This window comes from Corvus hawaiiensis, chromosome 20 (genome assembly GCF_020740725.1).
Source record: "Corvus hawaiiensis isolate bCorHaw1 chromosome 20, bCorHaw1.pri.cur, whole genome shotgun sequence".
NCBI lineage: Eukaryota > Metazoa > Chordata > Aves > Passeriformes > Corvidae > Corvus > Corvus hawaiiensis.
The window spans coordinates 5,070,421-5,087,138 of NC_063232.1; the positions used below are offsets into that span (position 1 = coordinate 5,070,421).

Below are 16,718 nucleotides of genomic sequence, written 5' to 3' on the forward strand. Positions count from 1 at the left end.
TGAATGTTACAGGAAGGTTCACAGATGGAAAATTCAGTGGTACAGGGACATATTAACAGACTTTTATAAATATCTCAAGGAACTGACTATTCTGTTTACTTGGGACTTTATTGACTTGTGTTCAGGGTTTGTGTGTAAGCAAATGGAAATCCATGAGCTGATTGTTTCTGGTTTGACACAAACAGTTGAGAAAGACGGTACTTTTCTAAGAATAATTTCAGTTTTCTTGGCTGTTCTGCATGTTTTGCTTCAGAATATTTTCTATCTGCATTTGTATAATTTTTAATTAAAGGAGTCTAAAGAAAAGGAACTATGTAAAATTTAAAATGTTTAGGAGTACCTAAATGCAACTGTGAATTTATCTCTCTTTGTCATAGCTATTTAAAATCTGTTTAACAGATCTTCAGCTTTGGTAGGGCCATCTTGTACTGAAGTGCACATCTGTGCATGTTGCTGCTGTTTCCTAGCATTGTCTTTCCAGTGACTAATCTGAAACTCCATCTGAAAATTAGCTGAGACATTTACTGTGTGGTTACACAATTGTCAGGTAGAGTCATTTTTCTTCAGAAAAGACTGAGAGCTCCCTCTGCCTTGTTGGGAGAGGAGACAGTGACAATTTTGGTGTTCTTTGGTTTTCAGTAAACAGTCCAGGAATGTTACTGACTTATTTGTAGTGACAGTAGGGGACACTGGCAGGACTGGATTGTTGTTCCCAGGGGAAAATGTTCCTTTAAACCTTAGCATGTGCCAGGGTCCTGGGGAAGACATCAAAGAGAGAAAAGGTATCGGTTCAACTTTCTAAAATGTTTTAAACTTATTAACATTCCGTGAAACGGTAACTTGCGACTTCGAAAACAACGCGTGTTGGTGCACTGTTGGTGCTGCATGAGTGGCCAGAGAGAGGTGGTTTTTGATGTCCCGTGCTTTAAGAGAAACTTTTAAGATACTTTAAACTTCTGTAGGAGTGGCAAGAGCAGAGCTTTACTGTTTCAGCTCCGTGTGGTTCGGGCTGTTGGAGTTCAATGTGCAGAATTTCCTGTGGATCCTGACGAGATTGCCTCGGGTGTTTCACACCTGTGAGGGATGAACCAACTTGCTGCTCACAGTGGATGGTTGCCTCAGCTTGGTGGAGTCACTCCAGAGCGAACTTCACCCTGCGTCCTTCCCAGGAACATGCACTTTTGATGACTCCCAGAACCAGGCGTCAGCCAGGAGGGGCCGGTAGAATTACCATCAGCGTTCGAGATTTATCTTGTCCGTCTGGAGCAGACAGGTGCGTCTGCCCTTCGAGGCAACAGCTCGGTGCAGAAGCTGCTCAGCAGGATGCTGCTGCCGCGGACAGTGTAACCAGCGCGGCCCGGGCCGGGGGGCGAGGCGGGGTCCCGGTGCCGGTGGCGGCGGGGCCGGTGCAGGTGAGGGCGGAGGCAGCGGCCCGCAGCCCGCATGCCCGGCGCTCGGACATGCTCACTAGCGGCGCGGCGCGGGCTCCCGCGGGCAGTCAGCGCCGAGGCGCTCGCGGAGCCGCCGCAGGGCCCCGAGCCGCGCGTCCCGGGGCGCCGAGCGCAGGTGAGCGGGGCCGGGGGGGCGAGCGACAGAGCGAGCGGCCGGTGTGTACGGCCGCCTCCTGCCCGGCCGGCGGCACCGGCGCTCGGGCACATGGCTGCGGGGCGCGCGGGGGCAGCGGAGGCGGCGCCCCGGGCGGCCGCAGCTCGGCCGTTCTCCCGCAGCCGCCGACCTTCCCGGAAACTCTACGCGTTTTCCACGGAAGGAACAAATGAGCGGGCTAGAGCAGCCGGCATCCTGGCGGCCGCACGGCGTGGCTCCGGCTGCCCGGAGCAGTTGCTCCCTGCCTGGCTCCCGGCCGGTCCGTGACTGCGCTCCGGTAACGCTTCCCTGCGCGCATCCCGCACGCCCTGCCCGGCACGGGGCGAGCGCTGCTCGCGGGGAGCCCGAGCGGAGCCGCGGCGGGGCCGGGCAGGGTGTGGCGGGCGTGCGGCTGCTCCCGGCTCAGACGTGGCCGTGGCACGGCCGGGGCTCCAGGCGGCTTGGCTTGCCCTTGTCAAGACAGGCTTCCTGTACATCCCGAACTTGCGTTACAGCTCCGAGCGCTGTTGGGTGTGATCCGCCCTGCTGTGCACAGCACTGACGTTCACATTGGAAAAATTCTTCCTTCTTTGCCAGAGCTTGCACAGGTGCCTCAAAGCACTTCATGGAGAAAGCTCGGTATATTTAGCCCTCCCTCACAGGTGGAGATTGTCAAACTCCGTAACTTCTCCAGTTTAGTCCACATCTCTACATCCTCACTGAGACTCAGGGGTCTCCATCTCTTGTGCTGCTTTCTATGCCAGTTTTTCCCAGTACTAATATACCTGGAGTTAATTGCTTTAAGTGACAGTGACTCATGGAAGGAATCTGACTCTGCCTGAATGAGCAACTCATTCTAGTAACTTGAATTTTCCAAGTAAGCTGGCTTGAGCTGCATTCTTGTCGTTGGGAGGATTACAGAGGAAAAGTGATTCTGAGATACAATACAGAGATTATTCTGGTATTTAATCTCTCTCTGACAGTTGCTCGGGGCAGAAGGCTCCTCCGGAACTACTTGTAGATGGCAGCTGCTTAGTTTGAAAAAGTGACAAATGAGAAAATTTACTTGGTTGGTGGGACAAGCCACAAAAACAGAACCACATCTTAGAGTACTTGGGAAGAAAGGCATTTTTCTTTCATCCCCTTTTGGTGCAATAGACAATTACCAGTTGTCAGCACCTTTTCAAAACTTTTAGAAACTGCCTAAGGCTTATGGAACTGATGAGTTCTTAATTTTCACAGTAGGCCCTGATACGGCAACTGCTGTCATAACACTTTAGGGGTTTCAGTTTTGATAGTGGATATAATCCTGTGTTTTAGGGAGAGGCTGTGTAAATATGAATGTTGTGTTCTGCCTGGCAGGGACCAGTGGAGTGCTACACTAAACACATGCTGTCCTAATTTATCATGATATAAAGGATAGATTTATTTTTAAAGAGCAAAAGAAGGTGTGAATCATAACACAGTAAGGAGTGGGAGATCCCATGTGAGTCAGGATCCACAGTGTGTAATTTCTGTTCTCTTCTGCATAATTAATAGCAAAGAAACTTGTGATTTACAGTACGTCTTCAGGATTTATAATAACTGTAAGAGAACTTACACAGATCCTGACAAAATGAGTCAAGCCAGGTAGAAAACTTTTTTTTCGTTTATTTTTAATTTTCTTATTTGATCTAAGCTCACTGAAGGAAGGCCAGTAAAAAACTGGGGGCTAAGAATGCTTTATAACATTAGTGTTTCTTTCTATGAATAAACTCAAACTCTATGGATGCATTTATGCAAACCTAAGATAGTCTTAGTCTTGTTCAGATATTTGGGATTTTTCTGTTGTTTGTGGTGTCATGTTGCTTATTACTGCATTGGGAACCACATGCTTTCTAGGAACTGGACAAATTCTTCTCCCCCTGTCCAAAGGAACAGTCTGCTCCAAATGCAGGAAAAACAAACTGCAGCAGCTGCCACAGTCCCAGGGGAGTGTATAAAGTACAGCTCCCACTGCCCCTTCCCTTGGCTCTTACCTGGCAGGTGTGAATGGTTCCAGCATGTAAAACATTGAGGATCACTGGGCTGCAGCACTTTGTTACCAGTTCAAAGGACTAATTGAGTGAGCACTGTTCACAGATAACCAGCAGTGCCTTCTGTAGGATAAATGTGTGTTTGGGAAAAGCTGATGTGTTACAGGTGCTGCAGAAAAGGAGGGGGAGGGAACTCAAAGTAGAGCGGATTTTCTCGGGGCTGGTCTGTCCCACAGCCCTTTGTAAGCAATGTGAGTGTAACTCAATCACTTGTCCTTTCACACAGGCTACAGAACTGTTTATAAAGGCTGATTTGTGTGTTTCTAAAGTGTTACCGTGGGGAAAACCATCTGTATTGTACCTTGGGTTACCTCTATCAGTGGCAGTCAAACGTGGTTAACTTGTGAGAACTTACCCAAATCAGAACCGAGCAGGCCAAACAAACAGGTGATTTGTGTGGAGCCACTTCCCAGCCCAGCTCTCTGTGTGAGCACAGGAACATCTGCACAGAGGCAGGAAAGGCTGGGATCAGGTGGGCACTTTGTGCTGGCATAAAGTGATCGCAATTATGGCGTGTGTGTGTCTCCTGTCAGGGCTTTTCCTGTGTTAAATGCTGCTTTACTGCTGTGTAACCAGCTCCTGAGTGATGTGGTTGGCTTTGCCTCGGATTGCTATGCTTGGCTTCTACAGAAACCATACATCCAACCTGCTGTCACCTCTAGTGGGTGAGGTTTGCATGCCTTGTCTTCCTCTGAGATTGTAACACAGTTCTTTTTCTGCCCGGAGGGAGCCACTTGTGCTGTGCCTCTCTCTGCCTGAATTCAGGGATCTCTCCACTGGAAAATATCCTGCTGTGTATTTTGTGCCCTCCTCTGCATATTTCTCGTTGATGTATTAGTGGGGTGGGTAGCCAGCTCTTCCCAGAAAGCATTAATAAAGATACAAGGAGGCAGCACAAGTAAATGTGAAAGGCTAACAAAGCTTGTTATGGCAGAAGGTTCGGAGTGGACAAATCTCAAGTCATTTGTTGCAACTGAGTCATGTTCTGTGGGGGTGGAAGTGTTCCTTACAGCCCTGCCCTGCCTTATTTAAATATTTAAACATTTAAATACAACAAGGAGCAGCAGGGCCAGTACCTTTTCTGTTGCTATATATCTCCAGTGTGGTCTGTTCTATATTAAATTCCTGTACTGGAAGGCAGTAAAGGTTAGTATTTAGAACTCCTGTGGCATTCATGCATGCATGGATAGCTCTCCCTGGCAGCTTTTTTCTTTAGGAGCGCACTTGGTCAGGTGCCAATGTCCAGCTTCCCTGGGACACTCTCAGCCCCTTAACCAGAGTGGTGACCTTGGGCCAGCCTGGCCACCGCCCTTCCTGTGATTCAGTTCAGCAGCTGATAATAAATGGATGTAGAATCTGACATTTTGGCAATACCTTTGGAGTGCTGCAGTGTTTGCCTTCTGGGCAGCGAGGTCCCAGGGCTGGGAGGTAGAGCAGGCTGCAGTCACTGAAAGCTTTGTCTCCGAATGGGCAGTGTCATTGTTGGTGGTGAAGAATGTCGTGTCAAAATGTGTTGAGATATTTGCCAGGAAATGGAGAGGCCATGAATGACTCGGAAGTCCTCTGTGACACAGCTGTCACGGCACTCAGCCTGCAGGCTGGGCTCTACAAGGTAGAGCTGTGCCTTCAAATTTATTTTGTTAATTTCTTTTGAAGGCACTTTTCTAGTAAAATTTCACCACAGAGTTTGCGACAAAGATGATGAAAGGTCTAGAGGGGAAGTCCTGTAAAGAGCAGCTCAGGTCACTTGGTTTGTTCAGCCTGGAGAAGAGGGGACTGAGGTCAGACCTCATTGGGGGCTGCAGCTTCTGCTCTGTGACCAGGGACAGGACCTGAGGGAGCAGCTGGAGCTGTGCCAGGGGAGGTTTAGGTTGGATATTAGGAAAAGGTTCTTCCCCCAGAGGGTGCTGGAGCACTGCCCAGGCTCCCCAGGGAATGGGCACGGCCCCGAGGCTGCAGAGCTCCAGAAGTGTTTGGACAGCCCTCCCAGGGATGCACAGAGGTGGGATTATTGGGGTGTCTGTGCAGGGCCAGGAGTTGGCCTGGACGATCCTTGTGGGTCCCTCCAGCTCAGGATATTCTGTGATTTCACTCTGTATTTCCTTTTAGTGTTCTGGTGTCTGACCAGAGATTTCACCCTTGCAAAAGGTAACACAGAGATGTGCTCCTGATCTGAGACAGTGCACACTGGAAGCTGGAAAACAGCCTTTGGAGTGGGTCTAAGGCTGCAGGGAAACCTTTGTGCCTTAGCAGCTGAGTTTCATTAGGCAGAGTGATCCTGGTGCCTTCTGCCAGCTGACAATCACCAGGTGTATTTGGCCATTTTGCTAATGAAGAGAAGGATTATAGAAGGAGCTGTAATTCAACTAGGGAGCAGTGTTTGTCAGAGGATTTTATTGAGCTTGCAATTGCATTTTTCTTCATTACCATATCCTCAATATTTTATGGTTGTCTTTATGTCTGTTTTCATTGCCACCTGCTGCCTGCTCTGGGTGGGATAATCCTGTCCAGGAAAGAATCATCTTTACTTCAGCACTATAATGACAAACTGAGGGGGAAAAAAAAAGGGTAAACTCAGCTTTCACTCTGCACATATTGTTCATGGCTGAAGGGTCCAGTTAAGTCAATGTCCAATTATATAATGAAGAGATAGTGATCTGTTTAGCTTTTTAGAAAATTAAATTCCACTGAAACAATATAACTGGGACTATAGAAGTAGGAGGAAAACTATTTTCCGTTCTGAAGCAGGCCTTTGTATAGAGCTGGGTTTTTTTAAACTCACTAACAGTAACTAATAACTTGTACATTATACAGCCCACACTGAGTCATTGTTTACTCAGGGAAATGACTTTCAAGAGCCAGAATTGTTTGCGAAGTTTAATAACTAAAATATGTAGTTCTGTGCTTTACAAGGCTGCACACTATAATCAACATTTTGGAAAAAACAAAACCTGCTGCATATTTGCAACGCCACACAGCACTGCATTACAAATGGTGCTTCTGCAGCTCAGGTTTTGATCTGCAGTAAAAGCTGGTGTGGTTTGGAGAGAGGGAAGATTATTGCACAAATTAGTGTTGGGCTTTTCTAGAGTTTTATTGAACCTTCCAAATTAGAGACCAGGAAGCCTTGTTCTCTGTCCACACATCTTGTTTTAAATAACAGGTTGTCTTCCCCTCTTAGGACTTTTGGAGTCTGTTTGAAATTGCCTCTTGTGCTTCTTGGGAGGGAAAGCCACACCTTTGCACCAGGAAGCCAGGAATTCTCTCTCTGACAGAATTGGAACTGAGACAGCAAAACAGATGTTTCTTTTGCCTCATTTGAGTGAGCACTGGAGTTCAGTTGTGAGCTTTTCTGCCTTTTCCTGACTCATTATCTGCTGTTCTGTGTTAGCATGGGGTTTTCTCAGAGATGTTACAGGAAACTTCCCTCCCCACCCACTGCACCTGTAAAGGTTTTAACAACAGCCAGGGTTTGTGTCCTGGGTTGGTTTTGGGGTACTGAACAAACAATGCCAAGTGTAACAACCAGCAGAGCACCCATTACATTTCTCAAGTAAACCAAGTGCTTCATTTTAAATAGTGTGTTCAAAAAGTTTATTTTTGACTTTTCCCAAAATCACAAGCTTTTTTGGAATTGATTTTGTTGGAAAATAGAAAGGAAAACTTTGGCTCGTGTGAAAATGAAGGCGAATACAAAATATGTGACTTGCAAAATCCTCATTTTATTTGTGCATGGATTTGTTTGCTCTTATAAGTGGGGGAGGGGATCAAAAGCAAGTTCTGCAGAGAAGTACAGAGTGTGTTTTTGTGTATGCCCGACCATAGCACTCTGTGGGAACACAGATGATATTTAATTCTGCTGATCTTCTGTCCAGAAAGTTGCTGGATAGGACCTGGGAACAGCAGCTTATGGAGCTATCAGCAAAGCTCAGAGCACTCAATTTTTACCATCCCAGAAATTCTCATGTTTTACTTTTATACTTCCATTAACACAACTGTACATTGTTGTGATAATCCTAGCAGGATTGGAATTACTGGGAGAGCCACCATGTTTCCTTAGGAATAAACCAAAGTTGTTCTGACTTTAAGACTGTCAAGGATGGACATGGGTTATTTCTGGTCAGCTGGGGTGTAGAAAAAGTATGGATGGACATATCAAGGTGAAACATGGTTGTTTGGAAAGGGAATTTACAAATTCATTACGTTCAGGGGGTTTGAATATTCTGTGCTGGCTGAAGGGCTGGGAGTGTGAGAGAAAACCAGGGGTTGAAAACCTGTGGGAAGCCAAAAGGAAAAGTGGAGGCAGAAAAAGGGTGGGAGACCAATAAGAAAAGCAGAAACTGAAAAGGAGTGGGAGGCCAACGTGGTGTGGGAGGTCAGCAAGGAAAGCAGAGGCCAAAAAGTGGAGGCTGTAAAAGTTTGATGGAGATAAAGATGCGGGGGAGGCAGAAAAGGTTGTGAGGCCAAATTAAGCCCATATCAGAGATCTGATGGATCTCATTTTTCTCTGTTTGGCCTCCACATCCTCCTGAAGAAGTGGACCCACAGATTATTCAGCTGAAGAAAATTAAAGCTGAGCTTTATGGAATAACTTGGGGACAAATGCCCATTGACTTTGCTCTTGTATTACTTCAGTTGGTGCTTAGTTTCAGCCCTTAAAAATTTAGTTTCCAGCAGAAAGCATCTCTGTAAATTGTTTGAATCTTGACTGTAAAAGTAGTGCAGGTGAGCTGTAGTGCTGCCTGTCAGTTCAGTACCTTAAAATACTGTCCTTTAAGGTCACCAAAGAGGTGTCTCCTCAAGCCACAGAAGAAACAACACTCTCATGACTGCTTTTGCAGGGATTTGAGACAGCTAGGAGGAATTTAGGATAATTTATGTACATTCAAGAGGTATTTCCAAACCAGGTGTGTTAAAGTCCCTTAGAACTTTTAAGAAAAACAATGTAATGAAGAAGCACAGTGTCTTTTCTCTTTGCCTGATTTAATTAAAGAACACATGGGCTGATGGTTATGAGCCATTTACATATTAGTGTAAAGCTTTCAGATGTTATTTGACTCAAGCATAAACTAATGTGATTTGAGATATTTGTGTCTTGATACAAGGAAGAAGCATAAAGGAAAGAGAGAGAAAAAAAAAAAGCTGCTCTTCCTGGAGACAAAACCAGGGCATGGCTGGTGTTGGCAGCCTGGCAGGTAGTGAGTGCTGGGAGGGAGTGAGGGCTTCCCTGCTGCTCTGGCAGACTGGTCATGAGGGCTCCATGTGAAGAGGAAATGTTGCAAGAGATGTGGCATTCTCTATGCAAAAAAAAAAAAACTTGCACTGTGCAGGAGGCTGTTTGATGTCTCTCTCTTCAAACTGAAACCTGACTGGTTGCCAAGTTGTCTTCTCTGAAGTTTCCGGATCTAGGTGGGGACAGGGGAGTTGCAACTGCAACCTGAATTTGTTCAACAGGCAGCTGCTGGTATCCAAACCCTTGCATTGGGAGGAAAATTCCACGAAGTGGCTCCGTGTAGGATGAGAATGTGAACTATGTCCAGGCTCACGGCCATGGAACTCAAAAGCTGTGCTCCTGCAACTGTTTATTTTTTTCTGGAGGCTTCAGTTTAGTTGGCTGTTTGTCACCGAGTGCAGTTTTGCTGGAATGCTGCTTGCCTGCCATCAGAATAGGGAGCACCTGTGAAAGGATTGTGGTGTCACCTGAGAGGAAGAAAATCAGTGTGCTGCAGGGTGAGTGTACGCATTCTGGAAAGAAATCTTTGTACAAGCAAGCTACTGCCTTCCAAGGAAAAATTAGCTTGCGACAGAACTTTTTATTTTGGAAAGGTAAATTCTGGTGTAAAGGTCTAAAAGTAGCTGTCAGCTTGGTAGCTGGTTGCCTGTTCTGAGCAGTGAATTTCTCTGTGCTGAACTCTTGAAAGTGCTTTTCAGGCCACACTTTCACTGGTCTCAAATTATCTTAATTGCAAACCACTTATCTGAACTGATGAGTAGTTAACACAAATGTGACACAGTGCTCATTAGAGTAGAAAATCAATCAGTGTTTAGTGTGGGCTGGATTGACATTTGTGGATTGATAGGGGATGGGAAGGTTCATTTGGGTCGATAAATGGCTCCGTGATGAGTGTGTGAAGTGAGCTGCTGTGCTTGCAGTCAGAATCCAGCAGCATCAGCCCTGCTTCCTAAGTGTCAGTTTTTGTGGAGTAGCAGAGCAGTGCTGGGGCATGGATCCCCACGTGTCAGATTAGGTGATTTAGCTGACAGGCTGCAGCCCCTGGTGGCTTTCCTGGGCTTGTCCCTGGGGCTGCTGGGGGTGATGCTGACTATGCATCACTTCTCCAGGATTTCAGTGCTCAAGGCATGAGTGTGTGCAGAGGGGAGGGGATGAACAAGCAGCCAGAGAGTCTTGGAGCTTCATGCATGTCACTTCCATGACAGGCCCTTTCTTTAGGATGTATTCCCCCAGTATCTAAGATAAGCTTATACTGACATAAGTTGTATTTAAAATCATAGAATTTGGAAGGGACCTTAAAGATCATCTTGTTCCATCTTTTACTAAACCAATTTAAATTGATTTCACTGTAGTTCTCCATTCCCTGCCTTGTACTTGCGTCCACTCGATCCTTTGGTTAACACTTTGAAACACAGTTGGGAGAGCAGTGATGAAGAAAACATTTTCTATTTGTTTGGTTCCCTGAACTGCCTGGTCACAGAGCTGAATGGATCATAGTCCCAGTCCAGAGGGGGAGAGGGCCAGGACAGGCACAGCTGGGACAGAGGATATGTCGCAGCAACATCAGCTGTCCAGGCCAGCTGACAGCAGCCTGGGACTGCCCTCTGGCACCTCAGAGGACACTTGCTGTGCCCTTTTCACCTAGGACAAGTGTCTGTAAGGTAATGATGTGGGAATGATGGCTTGTGTGGCTGTTCTATTCATACACTGCTGTGTTTTGATCCTTGAAGTCGGTGCCAGTGAGAAGTTTGTTTGCTGGAAGATTCTGCAGTCACACTGGGGCACTTTTGTGCTCTGATGTGTGGGCTGATTGGCACTAAAATCTCCCAGCATGTGGATGTGGAGCTAGGCCAGCTGTTTGGAACATAAATGGTAATTAGTTGTTTTCTAAATGTTGGCTTTATCAAGGTTTACAAACAGAACAGACGATCTCCACTCCACTGCTCCTAATGAGCATTCCCAAGCTCTAACAATTCCAGCTCCTAAGCAGTGCAGGAACACTTGCCCATGGAGTCCTGCACTGCTGGACTTTAATCCCCTTTAATGTGGTATCAGATCAGGTAGAGAGAGGCACTGATAAATCCTGCCAGGGTGCACACACTTGGACACAGAGCCAGGAGAATCTGGTTTCTATTCTGCCTCTTACCAAAGCATCCTTAGAGTGGCTCGGATCTAAAGCAGGGAGCAGAGGGGTCCAGTTGAGCACTGGTATCTGGAATATTTTGCTCTCTGTCTGCCCCTTCCCAGAGCATTTTTTTTTTCATGGAAGGAGGTTGGGAGAGCCAGTGCACTGAGGGTCAGGATGGGGGACACCTTACCCAGGTGCGGATGCAGGGATTCCCATTTTTGCCCTGCTTTGCACCAGGTGTAAAGATCCAAAGGACCTTTGAGCCCTGTGGGACTCTAACAAGGCATTTGTGGGGTGTAGTAGGACAAGGTTACTGTGGTGTGGTATCTGAGCATGACGTGAGTGACACAGGCAGAAAGGCTAAGGGAGAAGGAATGAATTCTGCTGCCTAAACCTTCTGTGTGAGAGGTCAGATCTGGCTCTGTGCCCACTCCGGGAATATGTGCAGGTTCCTGCAAATTGTTGCTGTCACCACCAGCAGTGGCACACAAGGAAACAAAATTTCAGAATGCCATCCTGCAGCAGAGACCTCAAGGGGCTATTTCTAGACGGAATTGAAGCTCCATGTGATGTGGTGGACTGTAGCCTCATTGTGAGGGTAGAAAACAACCACAAAAGTGGTTTGCACTGGAATTCTTTATGCTGTAGTGGGCAGCTGGATTCAAATGTTTTGGAGCTTTGCTCCTTTTTGATGCCATACTAGCGCTGTGGGTGAAGAGGCTTCACAACCAGCTGTCACCCAGCAGGTGAGCTGGAGTGGGTTAGCACTTGGATAAATGAATTTTGTGCAGAAGCTACCTGCGTGCAGCTTCTCCTGGGACCCATCAGCTGTTGTGGAATTTGTCAGCTTACCAGACAAGTGTGTGCTGCCTCTCACACACACCAGGAATCCCGAGAATGCGAAGGGCTCTCAGATTCCAGCTCTCTATAGCCCTTCCCCTCCTGCTCTAGGGGCTAGTGGAAGCAGGAAGGGAGGTCAGGCTCGAACTCCAAAGTCGGAGGAGAGGAATTTGTGGATGTGTAGCAGATAACGCCCATCACTCACTGGGCTTTGCCACTCCCACTTCCCCCTCCCTTGTGGAAAGTCTGATTAAAGCCAGCCGCTCCGCCCTGGCTGGCTGAGCCATACATCCATGCACAAATGCCAGATTCTCTTCATTCCAGGCTGCTGACTTCAAGAAGGACTTGCTCTGACAAGCTGGAAATGAGGGCTGGCAGCTTCGTCTGCAGCTCAAAGGCTTTATCTCTCTTAGACACTCTCCCTAACATTTCCCACAAACACCGCTCTGCTGGTAGGAGCTGTTGCACACACAGGATCCATCAGGCACTTATGAATAAAGCCTTACCTTGTGTAACTCTCCTCAGAACAGGCAAGGAACACTTCACAAAGCACTTGGCACCGGGCCCACAGCAGAGCTTGCTCGCCTTGTGCTTCAGCCTCATTATCTGGGGAGCAGTAGGAAGAGTCAGCTCAGCCTTTGATTCTCTTGTCCCCCTACCAAGCACTGGTGTTCTTTCCCCCACAAAAATCCTACAGTCCAGCCTTCATCTCCCGCTTGGACTATTTCCATCAGCTGAAAGCTGGCAGCTTTCCATCATCTCCAGCTTCCACAGCATATTCTGATGGTTCTTCACCTTGGCCTCTCCTCCCTCTCTGAACTCCCACCTTCACTCCTGCCCCACTTCTCCATGACAAGTCCTTTGACTTCCAGAATTGTCCTGGCTCCAGCAGCAGCCGCTGTTTCCCTGCTGTTGCCTCCCAGCGTTGTTGCCTCACTGCTCCATGAGGGATGCCAGCTGTGTCCACCTGTTAGGGTTGTTTTGCATGTGCCTTTAAGCCAGCTGCTTCTGCTGCCTTTGCAGCCTTGAACCTGGAATATTCACATGCCCTGGCCTATCTCAATCAATTGATGATTGATTGAGATCAATCAATTGATGATGAACTCAGCCTTCACTAAATGCTTTCCCAGGGTGGAACCTATTTGAGAGATGCAATAATGGTTCTAGAGACCCTGTGCCAGCAATTGCAAGATGGCCAAGCTCTTCTTTGATTGCTGTTTGTGGTTTCAAAATCAGTATTAGAGCAAGTGTACTTTTACAATCATATATTTAACATGTGAAATTGAGATAACCTTAAGCTTGATGCAGTAAGGTGTGCACCCTCATATAAAAATTTATCATAAACCAAATTTGAGTCATCATCATGGTTGTCACATGATTTCTGCTTAAAAGGGCATCTTTGATGTCATCATCATATTGCTTCAGAAGCAGCTTGTCTGTGTTATTTTAGGTTTTGGATGGTGTGTACATGTCTATAGCTTCTGAAAACCATAAGGCCAGTGTCAAGCATCTGCCCAGCACTTCACAGATTGCACAAGTAGCTGGTAGCAGACAAAACTCTTTTTTTTGGTCTGATTTTTGAGGGAGGGCTGTTACCACAGGGCCTTACAACTGATCCTGTTGAGCAGAAAAGTGATTCCACTTTCTGGACATTGTGTGAAATAAGACTTGTGAAACAAAAGCTCTAATTTCCCTTTATGATGCTTGATCCAGAGCACACAGCTCTGGAGCAGCAGGATATGAGAATTAGAATAGTTGTTGCAGTGAGGATTTTGAACAAGAAGCAGGCATGAAGTACCCAAAGCATTTAACCTCTGTGTTTTATTAATCCTGGAGCAAGTGTAATTTAAAGTGGCACCTCTATAATTGATGAAGTATCTTTTACCATTTGTTTAATTACCAGTTTCAGTGTCTAGAAAGCAGCAGATCAATAATTTACAGTGATGAACTTCCCTGTGTCTCTGTTTTTCTGCTGCAGCCATGCAAACAACAGCTCTTGAAACAAACCCTCAAATACTGAAGCTTTCTTTTAGGTGATATAAAAGAGCTTAACCCTTTTTTGTGCCACAGGTGCACTCCAACACCACTGAAGCTGAGAGCAGAGCACTGACCTTGGCCAGGCAGGGTTAATTTAGGGCTTGCCCTGCATGTTGTATCAGCTCTCAGCTTTTTGCAGCCTCGTCTCATTGTCGGAGACTGATGAAGGCTGGGCTCCTGTTGTTGCTGTAACAGCAGATGCTGCTGCCCTGGCATTATGAGAGTTGTTAAAACAGAAAATTTAGGCTAATGAACCAAAGCTGCTGCCTGTGGTTTATAAGTATTTCTTACGTGATGGGATTTGATAACAAATGTTGACTTTCCTATGTGAAATACCTATTCTTGAGACTCTTGGATCCTTCTGTCAGGTTAGAGCTAAGATGCCCTCATGGTCCTGCAGCATCTCTCCAAGGGGACCTACAGGACCTATACCTGTCAAATTAGAGGGAAAAAGGTGTTTCCTTCCAAGTGGGATGGGCCTTCAGACAGGTCCTGTTGTGGTCCTGGCTGCCATGGACAGTGGGCTTTCCTTAAAGGGTGTCAGAGCAGAAGATGTAAAGACACCCAACTTCCATGAGATCTCCAAATCCATGCATTTCCAGCAGGATGGTGCTTCCCCTTTCCTGTCTCCTGCACTTAGGAGTGCCAATTCTCATCTTCTGATGGATGCTGTGGGACAGTTGGCACTTCTGTTAATGTCACAACTGTCAATTCCTTCAGGATCTCTCCGTTGAGTTGGAGCTCACAGCCCAGAAGAAGCTTTTATTTATAAAGTAGGTGTAAAGGGTCATGAGGAAGATTCCTGGGCCTGTTGTGTCAGCCTCAGCAGGGTTTGTGCAATTTTGCAACCACCCAGTGCAGGACTAGGAGTAAATCAGACAGAGAAAGAAAAAGGGTTTGGACCTAACCACAGCTGGGGAATGAATGTTTCCATTCTCTGCACAGACCCATGTTTATCCAGATGTGGAACACGCATTCCTGAGAACCACAAAGAGATGGACTCCTTGGTTGTTCTTTATTGTCTTTGTTTCTGATTAAACTGATGTCTCTGATAATGCAGAAAATATTGAAAATGCAGAGAGCAGGAGGACAGTGTAGTTCTGAGTGAGCAGGGAGTTGAAACTGTCTTGGAGATATTCCTTACAATCCAAAGGGGGCTAAGTTGCAAGCCAATGATTTATTTATTTTTTAACATCAATGTCATTATTACTGCTTCTTTTACATTAAAAAAATCTTAATTTAAGGTGGTTTTGATCCAACAGTAATGTCAGTTTTAAACTCTTGGAAAACAATATCCTGGATTGTGTGAGTACAAGCTGATGCATGTGGACATAGGATATCCTTCTGAAATTATGGCTGTGTTTTCCAGGCAGCCTGGAACACTTTTGCCATCATGATGGCAACTCATAGTTCCCTGTGGATCTTAAGTGATGATAAATCTATTTTGGGATAAAAAAGATTCACCAAAGCATTAAAGTCTTTTTACCACAGGCTCTTTGGGGCGCTGGCAGAGCAGTCAGGAGGAGATGACCTCAGCCAATACCCTTCATCTGGTGGCTTTTCCCCTCCTTTTCAGCAGGAGCAGAGCAGGCAGGGGAAAGGGAAGCAGCTCAGACATCAGCTGCAATATCATCTGCCCACGTGCTCAGCTCAGCTGCCAGCCCTGAGCCTGACACGCTGCCAGGGCCAGTCTCACTGCCTGGCTCCTCTCCTTCCGTCTGCCTTTGGAAGCTGCTCAGGCCCTTCCTTTGAGCACAATCTGGAATTTCTACAGCTCATCCAATATTCTTATTTTGGGTTCATGATCTAGTTGTTGAAACTCTTGCTTTAAACTTTTCATAGGGTGCTTGTGCCCATCACAATCAATGTAAAGTGCTCTTTGTTCCCTTACAAAGGAGGGTTTGAAAGAAGTTCAGTATCATGTGTGTCACTAATAGTTTTGTTAGAACTTATTTATAACTTTTCACTGCCCCAAAATAACTGCCTGCCTTAGGCCAACAAAGTCAGTTTGGAACAGAGGAGAGAAAAAAAAAAAAAAAAGAAAGTGGTGGTGGAAGTACAAATTGTGCCTGTAAACTCTTCACTTAAAAATCATCAAATGAGAAACTGCTCCACTTGTCTGAATGTCCAGAGCATTGAATGTGCTCACAGAACTTAACTCCACTTGGGATTTGGAGTTTACTGCAGAATTGCTACATTTGCTTTAAAGGAGGGTCACACCCAGAAGAAAAATAAGAACTTGTTGCTCCCAGGTATCACCCGTCACTTGCAGGTTGCTGACTTGGCTTTTTTTCCCTTAAGGAACCTATGGATATTACATGGAACAAACCTATGGATATTACATGGAACAAACCTATGGCAGATGCAATTGTACCAATACAAAACGTTGCTCATAGCAACATATCCCTATATTTTGGGTACAAATTACACTGATATCCCAGATATTACACTGATATAAACATCTTTATCCTACTATAAGCTGTCCATCCTAAGGGATTTTGCTGTTACAGTAACACTAGAGAGGAGTAGGGTTAGTTATGTGTTGGGGCATCAGTCGTGTACAAACTAGTTTATAAAAAAATCCAAATTTAAGGAAATATGTTCCACATGTGAGCTTCTCTCCTGTGCTTTTCAGGCAAGTTTTAGATATTTGACCTTTATTCTTCTGACTTTGGAAGCTTGAATATACTCATAAAATCTAGATATTACCTATGCTCCAGTCTCCACGTAACAGAAAAGTTCATGGCTTTGAAAACAAATTAGGAATTCCACGATGGCTTTATTCAAGCTTTATGAAAAGCTCCGTGCTGCCTTAAAAGAA

General features: G+C 46.0%; 1 protein-coding gene across 3 annotated transcripts in view; it reads left to right on the top strand.

The window, feature by feature from the left end:
* The window catches only part of MYO1C (myosin IC), a 50,945-nt gene that overhangs the window by 509 nt on the left and 33,718 nt on the right, over window positions 1–16,718 (top strand). The window contains exon 1 of one of the 3 annotated variants that reach the window (XM_048324773.1): window positions 1,487–1,566. The exons of 1 other annotated variant lie outside the window; for it this stretch is intronic. The gene's annotated coding sequence lies outside the window, so the exon portion shown is untranslated. Of the gene's footprint in view, window positions 1–1,486; window positions 1,567–9,143; window positions 9,390–16,718 lie in introns of those variants that run through there. One more of the 3 variants, XM_048324774.1, reaches the window with a different exon arrangement.